The sequence below is a fragment of the Acinonyx jubatus genome, chromosome B2 (genome assembly GCF_027475565.1).
Source record: "Acinonyx jubatus isolate Ajub_Pintada_27869175 chromosome B2, VMU_Ajub_asm_v1.0, whole genome shotgun sequence".
Classification (NCBI taxonomy): domain Eukaryota; kingdom Metazoa; phylum Chordata; class Mammalia; order Carnivora; family Felidae; genus Acinonyx; species Acinonyx jubatus.
In genome coordinates this window covers 141,837,962-141,850,048 of record NC_069385.1, presented here as the reverse complement: position 1 = coordinate 141,850,048, position 12,087 = coordinate 141,837,962, and positions in this window count along the sequence as shown.

Here is a 12,087-nt window from a genome sequence, read left to right as displayed (position 1 = left end):
GGGAAGAAAAGGTGAAGTAGGCCGCTGGTGTGCTCAGACTTTAAAAGGGCAGGAGCTGAAGATGAAAGTCAGGACGATGAGAAAACAGCACCCACCTGAAAGACATTCAGGAAGCTTCTCGCCCAGAGGCCTCTGAAGCACATCCCTCACAGCAGAAAGGTCTGTGGCTCAGAGATGCAGCACAGGCAGGAAGGCTCAGGCCCACCGCTCGGCCTAGAGAACACACAGAACAATTTCACTTCCATTCTGTCCCCATTTTTACTATCGGGAGCTTACTCTGAAAGCCAAGTGCATGCTGGCTGACAGCAGCCCAGGGGGGCCCCCGAGCCCATCCAGGGCTGGCTCTGAGGCCCCACCTCCCAGCGCCCCCAAAAGGCATACAGAGGCCAGAAGGACCACCTTCGGGGACATCTCCAGCAATCACGGCAGGAGGCAGAAAAGGAGAAACGTTCTTCTTTTTCCAGGAGGAAGATTAAGCACAGACTCAAGTGCTTACATTAAATTCCAGAAAAGTTCGAGAATTGCACTGTGACCATTGAGAAAATAATTCAGCAAACACTTGGGGCCAAATTAAAGTTATAAAATCACTACATGCCGGTTTTCCTACAAACAAACAAAGAAAAAATGGCTGCCAATCTGGTAGATATAACATCATACTTAAGGGAAATTCTGGGGGCGCCCGGCTGGCTCAGTCGGTTGAGCGTCTGACTTTGGCTCAGGTCATGATCTTGAAGTTTGTGAGACAGAGCCCTGCATGGGGCTCGAGGCTGTCAGTGCAGAGCCTGCTTCGGATCCTCTGTGACCCGTCTCTCTCTGCCCCTCCCCCGCTCATGCTCTCTATCTCAAAAATAAATACACATTTGGGGCGCCTGGGTGGCGCAGTCGGTTAAGCGTCCGACTTCAGCCAGGTCACAATCTCGCGGTCCGTGAGTTCGAGCCCCGCATCGGGCTCTGGGCTGATGGCTCGGAGCCTGGAGCCTGTATCCGATTCTGTGTCTCCCTCTCTCTCTGCCCCTCCCCGTTCATGCTCTGTCTCTCTCTGTCCCAAAAAAAATAAATAAACGTTGAAAGAAAAATAAATAAATAAATAAATAAATACACATTTAAAAAATTCCATAGGGAAAGAGAAATTCCGATTTCAGCACATTTCACAAAGTCACGTGACATTCCCCAAGTCTGTTTCAAACCTCAGATTTGATAATTCTTCAAAAGTTTCTTTTCTTTTGTGACCCCATGCTTGGCAATCTTTTATTATTTCCGATATTGGGAAATCTTGCAAATTAGATCTAATGAATTGCTATGCAGAATAAGTGTGAAAATGGATGCGTATCAATGTACATGTAATGGTTCAGTGAATGCTGTTACGTATGAACAAAACATGTAACTAACCATTTTTCAAAAATTGCCTTAAAACATAAGCTGTACTTTATTTTTTTAATCTAACTTCATTTTATTTTTTAGTAATCTCTACACCCATCATGTGGCTCAAACTCACAACCCTGAGATCAGGTGTCACGTACACCACCAATTCCAGCCAGTGCCCCCAGTGCTGACTTTATTTTTTTATTTTTTTAGTGTTTTATTTATTTTTGAGACAGAGAGAGACAGAGCGTGAGCAGGGGAGGGGCAGAGAGAGATTGAGACACAGAATCCGAAGCAGGCTCCAGGCTCTGAGCTGTCTGTCAGCACAGAGCCCGATGCCGGGCTTGAACCTGCGAATGGTGAGATCACCACCTGAGCCCACGTCAGACACTTAAGGCCTCCCAGGCAACCCCCAAAATATTGTTTTAAATAATAACTATCTTAAAGGGCCAGTATTAAATGAAACCCTAGATATATAAAGCACAAGTATATAATGTGTCTAATAAATGTTGTTACGGGTGCGATTAGTGGTGACAAGGGTGTTTGTAATGATTTGTAGTAATTTCATTTGCCTCAGAGCAAGCCAAGCAATACATTTCTGCATGAAAATGGGCCTCCCTGGGAGGGTGGGTGCTGGGTATGGAGGAAGGCACCTGTTGGGATGAGCACTGGGTGTTGTATGGAAATCAATTTGACACTAAATTTCATATTAAGAAAGAAAGAAAGAAAGAAAGAAAGAAAGAAAGAAAGAAAGAAAGAAAGAAAGAAAGAAAGAAAGAAAATAGGTCTCTCTAGCTGTATCAGGGAAGATTTTGTTTGCAAGCCACAGACTACCAGCCTAAAAGTGACTTGGTCGATGTGGATTTGTTTTCCCCGCGAAGACAGAAGGTCAACAGGGCCTTCTGGAATTGGTTCCATAGGTATCATGTCAAGGCTCCAAGTCAGCCCCTCCAGCGTGCTCCTGGGCTTACTCCTGGCCACAGGATAAGCCACCACAGCTGCTCCACCGGAAGGAAACAGGATGGGGCCCTCACCAAAGGCCGCTCACCCATTCTCCGGCAGGGGACTCGCTCTCACACCCCCTCCCTTCCCCCGTGGCCTCTCCCTCAGATCGTCTGGTGAGACACACAGCCCTTCTTGGCCACAGACGAGGCCGGGAACTGACTGTCTGCATTTTCAGCCACAACAGTGGGAAAAGATCCGTCCTCTTTTCGCCGTGAGTTTCCTTTTCATCACCCATCAGATGTAGGAGTTTCAAAGGTTTATTTCAGATGCCTTGGCCAAAATATAATGTCCTACCTCAGTCTCTGCACAAATGTTCATGGTCAAAGGTAAATAAATAAATACACCCTCCCGGCACCACTCCCTGGCCGCCCTAATGCAGCAAAACCAGCAATTGTCCACCAATTTAAAATTTTACAAATATCTTTTTTTTATTAAAGATTTTATTTTCAATCATCTCCACACCCAATGTGGGGCTCGAACTTACAACCCTGAAATCAAGAGTTGCATGGCCTACCAGCTGAGCCAGCCAGGCGCCCCAAGACTTACAAATACCTCTTTTTTATTAAAAAAAAAAAATTGGGAAGCACTGAGCCAGATGGTCTCTCATGATTGCCTCTGGCCCCATGACTCACTCTTTTGTCCCGTGTGTTTCACACTTTCTTTCCCAGAAATCCCCCTGATCTCATCTCCCTGTTTTCTTCCTCTTCCATTAGATGGATCAAATGTCTTTCAAAATATCACCTTCCTTTTCTGGCAATGCAACAGGGGAACAGCAGTAGAAACACGATGCCATAAGGGATTGCATAAGTGACTGTGCGTGTAAGTGTGTGTGTGTGTGTGTGTGTGTGTGTGTGTGTGTGTGTGTCTAGAGAATGTGGACAGAGAAACTAGGTTTGCCTTTTAACTTTGCCCTGGTAGCTTTCAAACATAAAATTAAAATATCCATCCACACCTTTCTGATAATTCCCAGGCTAGGCTCTCTCTCCACCCTCCCCCTTACCACTCACCCTGGCCCCACGTAATCCCTGCTCCCCACTTCCCCAAAAAAGGAAAAAGGTGGGAGAGTAAAAAGATCTCGGTCTGCTGAAGAACTAAAGCAGAAATCAGGAGACCCCCGAAGCCCCCTCTCTGTGGCAGAAGGCACAGCCAACTGGGGCCAAAACTTCTCTCCCTCTCCTTTCCTCTTCTCTCATTGCGGGGACTCACCTACCCAGCTGTCCTGGGCCAGTTTTGTTCCAGGAAGATAACAGGGAATCCCAAGCACGGAGCATGCTTCACGCACTGCCCAATGTGGGCAGTAATCATGGAGTTGGGTCGGACAGCTCACTATGTATGTACCACTGAAGAAATAAGATCACCATCATTCTACTCCGGCCGAAATCACTATGAAATAAAATTTTAGTGGGATAGATGGTGGGTGCTGCGAGCATCAGATAAGGGTGTTGAGGCTTAACAGCCACATGAGAGACGTCCTCATTTCGAAGGGCAGGAAGGTCACAGGCAGCATCAGCATGACCAACCCCCTAGAAGATGGGGTGGGGACTTTAGGAAGGTTCGGGACTCACCAGACACACGTAGGCTTTATGCTGAGTGACAGGGTCCTCAGTCTGCAAAGGCCTTTCACAAATACGAAACGTCCAACAGAGAACGAGAGGGGGGATCGCCTGCAATACTGCCCAGGGGAGAAGCATCGATAAGCTCTTTGGGAATGTTCCCCTGGAGCGGAACAGCCTGGGGCTTCCAGGAGCAGAGAGCAGGGCTCCCAAGCTGGCTGCAGTGCGGGGGTGAAGGGCTCTGTTGCTGGGGTCCTGCTTCCTGAATTCAAATTCTGCCCCTGGTGATTAGGGGTAAAAGCCCTACCAGCTCCGTGAGAACTAAATCCTGCAGATAATCCACGCAGACGCAGAGAACCTGCCCCCATTAATGCCAGTATCAGCTCCTGCTATTAAATTCCTCCCATCCTGATTTAGATAATGCGGCAACTTTCCACAGGTGCCTGAGGCTGTAAAGAAGCATTTTGGGGGGAGCTCCAGATAACCTTTTCAGGAAAAGTGACCTTATCATCTGCGGCTTGCAAAATAAATAGGTGGTCCTCATACCTCCGTTTGAGAAACACCGAGAAAGAAGTCCATTGGGGGATAATCCTATTAAATTAAGAAAATTTGGCTGAGTGGCGATTTGCAGAGGAAAGTGATGTTCTGTGGGACGTCTTAAGTATCTCTAAAAACCCGGAATAAATGTAATAACAATAACGTGAGCTGTTTCTAGACATCAAGTGCGTACACATGTGTTGTTTTATTCCATGTCTGCCAAATTATCAGAAAATCCTACCTGCTGGGGATTGCTCACAGCGTCCTGTAACAAATTTCTGGCTTTAGATCTCCTTCCCTTGTAGGGCTGGCTTAGAGAGTGACTTTGTTATTGTTACTTTTTTTGGCGGCTATTCCACTGGGAGCGGGAGTCCCCTTTGCCGCTGGTGGAACAGAGTATCACCCGCAAAATACAGCTATCCCCTGAAACAGAGGTGTTTCAACAGGTGTGGTTTGGCAACCACCTGCATCAGAAAGGGTTTTATCGGAAAGCACAGATCTGCAGAGTTCCAAATTCCACGTCAGCATAGTAAATCCCAATTTCTGGGCACCAAGGCTGGAAATCTGCGTTTTTAACAAGCACCCTAGACGATCCTTACATACACCAAACGATGAAAGGACAATCGTTCCAATGTTTCAAGAGCTCCACTCAAAAAATACGTTACATTCTGCCCAGCTGGCCGCCGGGCAAATGGCAAATACATAAAACACAGGCATATAAAAGAGACTCAGATATAAGGACATTTACCCAGCCAGCAAAGCACACACCAAACCTACGCTCGGGAACCCAGGCTGTGGGTTAGGACGAAACAAGTAAGGAGCTCACCCAGGCACAGAACAGAAGGGGCAGAGTCCATAATCAAGAAGAAAAGTACCTTCATGTAATATTTAAAAAAATCAGAATGCCAAAAATCTACAATGAGCAAAGTATCAAATGTTTTTTTTTTTTAACTTTTTAAAAAACATTTATTCATTTTTGAGAGACAGAGAAAGAGCATGAGCAGGGGAGGGGCAGAGAGAGAGGGAGACAGAGAATCCCAAGCAGGCTCCAGGCTCTGAGCTGTCAGCACAGAGCCCTATGTGGAGCTTGAACACGCAGACCATTAGATCATGACCTGAGCCACCCAGGCGCCCCAAAGTATCAAATAAAAAAAAAATAAACACAGGATGGGTATTGCCCAGTGTTTCCTTTTGCTCCAAGCCCTGGTGTGGCTCCACCTGGTGCCATTGGGACCACTCTCTGGTTTCTGGTTCAGCATGCTGACCGCTCCAGCCTTTTATTGAACCTAAAGGTGGGGGCGGGGACACGAATGCCATCTCACCCTCATGTTGCCGTTCAGAAAGTTTGAGGTCGGGGCACCTGGGTGGCTCAGTCGGTTGAGCATCCTACTTCGGCTCAGGTCATGATCTCACAGTTCGTGGGTTCGAGCCCCGCGTCGGGCTCTGTGCTGACAGCTCAGAGCCTGGAACCTGCTTCCAATTCTGTGTCTCCTTTTCTGTCTGCCCCTCCCCCGCTCACACTTTGTCTCACTCTGTTTCCATAAAAATAAATAAATGTAAAAAAAAAATTAAATTAAAAAAAAGAAAGTTTGAGGTCAAAAACCTAATTTCATGAACTTGGACACATTGTTCCCTCTTTTAAAGATAAAAGGTTGAGTTCTGTGGTCCTTAACCAAACAGAATTTTCTTCCAGTGACAGGATTCACTTGCCTAAGACATATAGGCTCATAAGAGCCTCACTCACTCTGCTGATGCTCAGTTTAAGGGGCTTTCAGCAGCAATTGAAATGGCCAGATAGGCCCCTCTGTGGGTGTCCCTCTGCCTCTGATGCCGCTTTCTGACAGACTTTTCCTGGGTGTGTAAAATTTTAAATCCTTTATAAAGATCAATGATTGGCATAATTGGTGTAATTATAGGTATCTAAAAAGCAGAAAATGCCTATGTAACAGCTGCCAATAGTTGGTTTCAGGAAACATGCAGTCACTTGTGGAGAACCAGGCTCCGGGTGTAAACGCTTGGGTAATATTACTTCCAGATGGACCAACTTGAATCAGAGATGGCAGAGATAGAAAAGAGCTCCTTCCCAAGGGACCGAGCCATTCGGGAATCAAGGGGTGGGACATGCTCTCTGAGGAAGGCCTTGACTGACTGTATGATGAGTGCAAACAGGTTGGAGAACCACAGTGGGCTCCAGTCACCTGGGAAGGGAGGACGAGAGGTGAGTGAGTTCAGGGATCTGTAAATGTTCCACAGTTATTATGGCCACCGTTAATGGTAGCCCAAAGGGGGAGACAATTGGCAATCATCGTCTGCAAACGTCCGTCTTCTTACACGGAGGAAATGGGAATATCTTGGGTTTCTCTACTCCCTAAATATTTGGGGATAGGCTTCATCAATAAAATGCTTGTGAGTTACTGAGAAGTTCTTTCAGCCAATTTGCTTAGTAATATGTATTCAAATATATTAGGTAAAGGTATTTGAGCATAATAGGTATCTGCAACATTTGAACGCTGACCATAACACCCTCCTACTTTTTTAGAGAACATGTGAGTTTGAAAGGCAAAGGGGAAATAATTGGGAGATTCCCAAGGCCTGGTGTCAGTGAGCCTTTCAAAATGGCAGCCAAGTACCAACTTCTAGCTAAAGATGGTCTCTCACGTGTCCTGAATGTTCTCACTTGACTTTGTCAAATTACCCACCCCTCCACAAGTGGACAGCTTCACTGGTTTTTAGCATCTTGTTTTTAAAATGTATGTCTAGTAGTTAAGAGACTAAGAATCATTTCATTTAAAAGTTTCAATCATATTGATGTTCTCCTAATACCAACCTAACAGTAGTCCTAATGGAAAGGCACTGGGCTTTATTCGGTTTTGAGGGTTCAGTGCTTTAAAAAAATTTTTTTTAAATGTCTATTTATTTGAGAGAGAGAGAGAGAGACAGTGTGAGCAGGAGGGGAGCAGAGAGAGAGGGAGACACAGAATCTGAACCAGGCTCCAGGCTCTGAGCTGTTAGCACAGAGTCCGACATGGGGCCCGAACTCATTGACCATGAGATCATGACCTGAGCTGAAGTTGGACGCGTCACTGACTGAGCCACCCAAGCGCCCTGAGGGTTCAGTGGTTTTAATAACAATTTGGATAATAACAGTTAATTTGGGAGTATAGACCACCGCTTTTCAGGATTATGTGAAAATTAGGGGATTTGGCAGGATTAATCTAGGGAAGTGGGTCAAACTGCCTCTCAAGTTTCTTTATAATCTACAAAGTTTAGAGGTGCCTGTGTTGCTCAGTCAGTTGAGCACCCAACCCTCGATCTCGGCTCTGGTCACGAGATCAAGCCCCGCATCAGGCTCTGTGCTGACCGCACGGAGCCTGCTTGGGATCCAATCTCCATATTTTTGCCCCTCCCTCCCTCCCGCTCTCTCTCTTTCTCCCCCAAAGTAAATAAATAAACTCAAAAAAATAAAAACGAAAAAGTTTAAAATTCTGTGACCAGTGCTCCATATCATATCCCAAAGCATGTTTTTTTTTTCATTTTTTAAAGCAAACTTTTTATGCAAAATAGTTGAAAGAGGAACTGTTCAGGTTTCATGTCTATGTGTGATTTTCTTTGAGCACATCTGTTTAAAGGGGAAAGAAAGGAAGAAGTGAGTTTTGGGCTTCACGATGACTACATGGGACAAACTCCCTTTCTTACTTAGCTATGAAGGAGTCTTATGCCCATCCCCAAATATCGTTTACCAGTTTGCCACACAGATGTTCTACCAGGACAGTGATAAGATTGGCATCATGGTGCAGGGAAAAACCAAAACAGAGTGTCTAACGACGTTGTGGTATGAGCCCATAACTTTCTGGTCATTTCCAATTATGAAAAAGTCCAAACGGTTTTAAGGGCGCCTGGCTGGCTCAGTCAGCGGAGCATGCGAGTCTTCATCTTGGGGTCGTGAGTTTGAGCCCCATTGTTGGGGGTAGAGATTACTTAAAAATAAAATGTTAAAATAAAAAGTCCATAGTTTTAAAATTCACCCTCAAACTTGACTTAAACCTCCTCTCTTCTTGGCAGCCAAGCTGAGCAACTTGAAGGGGAAAAATAGTTTCTCCTCAAGCCACTTTGAAACTTAGGTCCTCCAGTGTGTTGGGGGGATGGAGTAAAGACAGGGAACAATACTAATATCCCTTTACATAACTGGCCACTGCCAGAGTCCTCTGTCTCTCCTTTTCTTAATTTTTTTAATGTTTATTTATTTTTGCAAGAGACAGAGAGACAGAGATAGAGAGTGAGCGGGGGAAGGGACCGAGAGGGAGGGAGAATCCGAAGCAGGCTCCAGGCTCTGAGTGGTCAGTGCAGAGCCTGACGTGGTGCTCAAACTCATGAATTGCTCGAAGATCACGATATGAGCCAGAGTTGGACATTTAACTAACCGAGCCGCCCAGACGCCCCCGTCCTCTGTCTCTTTGTGTCGATTCCAACTCAGCTACCTGAGCACATGACCAAAGAGAATACCAATCCCACTTCTTACAGGTACCCTAATCCCTTGCAGAATCCCTCAGAACCTTCCCATCACTTGGCTTTGGAATGGGATGAGGATCTCCTATGCTCCCCACAGGGATGTCTCAAGACCTTTTGATTCTTTTCCTTCCTTGTCTCTAGTGTTCTGCTTATTTGGACTTGGGGGTGGGGTGGGGCGAGGAGAGTATTAATTATATTAGATCAATTCTGCTCTGGATGATTACAGTAGGGGCTTTGGCTCACAATACCAGGCACTCTCTTTAAGAATGTGGTATACTTGGGTCGCCTGGGTGGCTCAGTTGGTTAAGCAGACTTTTGCTCAGGTCATGATCTCACTATTCCTGTGTTCAACGCCCCCCCCCCCGCCATTGCAGTGGGGAACCCGCGTCGGATCCTCTGTTTTCTTCTCTCTCTCTCCCTCCCCCACTAGCGCCCTCCCTGTGTCTCAAAATTAAATAAATGTTAAAAAAACAGAAGAATGTGGTATACTTAACCCTCACTGTTTATAACTCCAGGCCTCCATGCCAACATTAGGGCTATAGAAAAAAGACCTAGTGTATTAACGAGATAAAAAACCAAACTGTTTTCAGTGAGAATGGTGTGGACAGTAGAGGAGGAAGTGTATGTGCTCCGCGGACCCTGGGCTCACTCTCCCAGGATAAAGAGAGGACAAAGAAAGGATATAAGAGGAAGTATTAAGACTTTCAGACCCCAGAAGCAAAGGCAAAAAAAAAAAGAACCAGGCACCCAAACTTCTGTTTTAAAGGGAATTCGAGGATAATATGTGGAGAAAAGAATCAAGGATTTGGTATTGGGAGAAAGTCAAGACACACAGGAAAACCAGGAGAATACTCAATCCGAATTAATATCTGCACCTTCTTGATGCTAAATTAGGCAACCAATTAACAGTGCTCACTAGAGCCATGGATTTTAAATTATATTTCTTCCAGAACTCTCATGAAATTTCTAGTTCCCTTGTAGTCACGTGTTTCTTTGAAATAAAGCCCCATGATGTGAGGTTACTTCGGTGAGCCCCTGCTTCTGGCAAATACAGAGCCTAACAAGAGTAGAGCCAGTAACACATTGACGAGGAGGAGTCTGGCAAGTTCTAATGAAGGAAAAAGACCAGGGGCACCTGGGTGGCTCAGCTGCTTGAGAGTCTGACTCGTGATTTCGGCTCAGGTCATGATCTCACAGTTTGTGAGTTGAAGCCCCTCATCAGGCTCTGTGCTGACAGCATGGAGCCTGCTTGGGAGTCTCTCTCTGCCCCTCCCCCATGTGCTCTTTCTCTCTCTCTCTAAAAAAAAAAAAAAGAGAGACAGAGAGTTGATCTCTGTCCTCATGTTCATTTTGGTTGTGGTACAGTCCCTACACTTTGGCACTATGGGGGGCTATTTCTGTGACTGTTGTGTTTTGTAATTTTTTTTAATGTTTTATTTTATTTTTGAGACAGAGAGAGACAGAGCATGAATGGGGGGAGGGTCACAGAGAGAGGGAGACACAGAATCCAAAGCAGGCAAGCTCTGAGCTGTCAGCACAGAGCCCGATATGGGGCTTGAACTCACAGATTGTGAGATCATGACCTGAGCCGAAGTCAGACGCTTCACCGACTGAGCCACCCAGCTGCCCCTGTGTTTTTTTAAATCACGTATGTTATCAGAGACTTGGGATAGAAGACAGAATGATTTACAAACAGCCCTGTTTACCTGTTATAACAGTCTATCCACCTTCTCTGGGGGGTGGGGGTTGGGGGAAGTGACAGTTTCAAAGTTTGGTTTAATTTTTTAATTTTTTTTTAATGTTTATTTATTTCTGAGAGAGAGCACATGAGCAAGGGAGGGGCAGAGAGAGAGGGAGACGCAATGTCGGAAGCAGGCTCCAGGCTTCCAGCTGTCAGCACAGAGCCCGACGCGGGGCTTGAACTCACAGACTTTGGGACCATGACCTGAACCAAAGTCGGACGCTCAACCGACTGAGCCATCCAGGCGCCCCAGTTTGGTTTAATTTTTAATCTTAGTTCACTTAGACCTATCACTGGTTCTCTCCCCAGCACACACTTCGCACCTAAGCAGGTCCAGGGTGGGAACACTGCTGTGAGCCTATGTTTGGGGCACTAAGACCTAGCAATGCCACTTCTAGGAGCTACTCGAGAAAGACTTTCCCATTTGCACACATACACTGTTGCAACAATTAAAAATTGGAAATTTTCCTAAGCAACGTGTTTTTTTCTTTTATTATGAAATCTATTGTCAAATTGGTTTTCATACAACACCCAGTGCTCAACGGTTTTTAAATCTCCTTGACTACAGCACACCTTTTAACATCTTGAAACAGTATCTGGGAATAGTCTTTGGGCGGCCCTATTTGGGGGATCCAAGGTACTTTTCACTTTCAGCAATACCTTCCCCCCCCACCCGTTTTTTTTTTTCCCCTCCAACTTTTGGATTCATTGGGGGCTCACCCAAAACTTAAAACCGTTAGCCAATCTGCAAATGAATTTAGTATCACCTCTTTCAAAGCCAGGCTTCTGGGGATGCCTGGGTGGCTCAGTTAGGGGTCCAACTGTAGTGGCTCAGGTCATGATCTCATGGTTTGTGAGTTGGAGCCCCTCATCAGGGTCTGTGCTGACAGCATGAACCTGTTTGAGATTCTCTCTCTCTCTCTCTCTCTGTCTCTGCCCCGCCCCCACTGGTGCACGCACGTGCTCTCTCTCTCTCAAAATAAATAAACTTAAAAAATAAATAAATAAAATCAAGTCTTACTCAAAATATCCTAATTTGAATATCTTGGAAACAAACAAACAAACAAACAAAAAAAGACAGGCTTCTGGACCTGCTTCTGCCAGGGGGAGGAACAAAGTGCAATGTGTTTTTAGACTAAAGTCCCACCACTTCCCAGGAACTTCAAATAAATTATTCAGTGTCTCAGGGGATTGGCAAACAAGAGAGATAAAAGGGCCACATGGAGAGTGTGGGAAAGGGGAGGGAGAGAGCAGAGGCCAAGATGAAGGTCAGGAGTTCCAGAAGAGGTATTTTCACAGGTTGTAGGTGTTGGCAGCCGGGGAAGTTAGGACAGGCACTGGGAAGAAGGTGGCAATTAACCACATATGCAATGATTGCTA